Raw genomic sequence first — 1,181 nt, forward strand, 5'->3', positions numbered from 1 at the left:
CGTAATAAATATACCAAAATATTGATTTTTCAAATAGTACAACAAGAACAGTTTTTGTTCGAAAAATAACAAACCTTTGATGATTTGCATCCAAAAAATCGACGACCTGGGTTCAAAGGAGTCCTCGAAGTTTTCAGTCGACAATAATAACCACACTTGCATATATCAACTTCATCGATATTTACTGAAATTTGCGACATTTGATAAAAGAGAATTGATTTAGAGAAGAAGAGAGAAACTTGGATATTTAGAGAAGAAGAGAGAAACTTGGAGATTTAGAAGTAGAAGAGAGAATTGGAGATTTAGGGTTCTAAATGGATTTTGGGGAAGAGGATTTTGGAGAAGAGAATTGGGGATTTCACTTCAACTTTAACAAATTGGGGAAGACGATTTTGGGGAAGAGAAATTGGGGAAGTGTAATGTTAACGTTGCTGCCATGTAGGCAGTGTAAAAAATGAGAAAAAAACAAATTCACGCGCTCCATTTGCGTGAATCACAAACGATTTGCCATGTAGGCAAAAAATGGTTTTACGGTTCAAATTTGGATAGTTGAGCTGTTCAATAGGTAGTACGTCTAGTTGAGGTGTCTAAGTGAATAATCGGGACAAGTTTGAGTGGCCGCATATGACTTTGGCCTTTTTTATATAATGACCATGTTGCAATTTTGATGAAGAGTATAAGTCGAGCTCTTTAATTGGTGTTTGTTTCGAGCACAATGTCAATGGAATCACATCGCACACTCTCCTTCAAATCTTAAGTATCACGTGTTCTTTGAGTTTTGCTACATGTACAAGGTATTAATCCCCAACACATAAACACCACATTATTTTTATTGAATTAAAAAAAAATAAGAGGTGCTTATAATAATTGAAATAATCAAATATTTTACTTTACCTTAAAAATTCAATTTTTATTTACTTAAAATGTGTTGTGAACTTTATTTCAGTTTATAAAGTTTAAAGCATTTACTTACGGCAGTAGAAAGGAGCATGCTTCACAATTCATGTAATTGGAACAAGGATAAGAGTTTCTTTTTATGAATTAATGGTTACATGAACACTAAATCCAAACAATAAACTTAAAGAAAAAAACATCCTAAAGGAGAAAGAAATTGGATTTGTCATCACTATACAATTATAACACAAGAAAAAAACAAATCCTCCACCCACCCACCCACCCCC

The sequence above is a fragment of the Solanum pennellii genome, chromosome 5 (genome assembly GCF_001406875.1).
Source record: "Solanum pennellii chromosome 5, SPENNV200".
NCBI lineage: Eukaryota > Viridiplantae > Streptophyta > Magnoliopsida > Solanales > Solanaceae > Solanum > Solanum pennellii.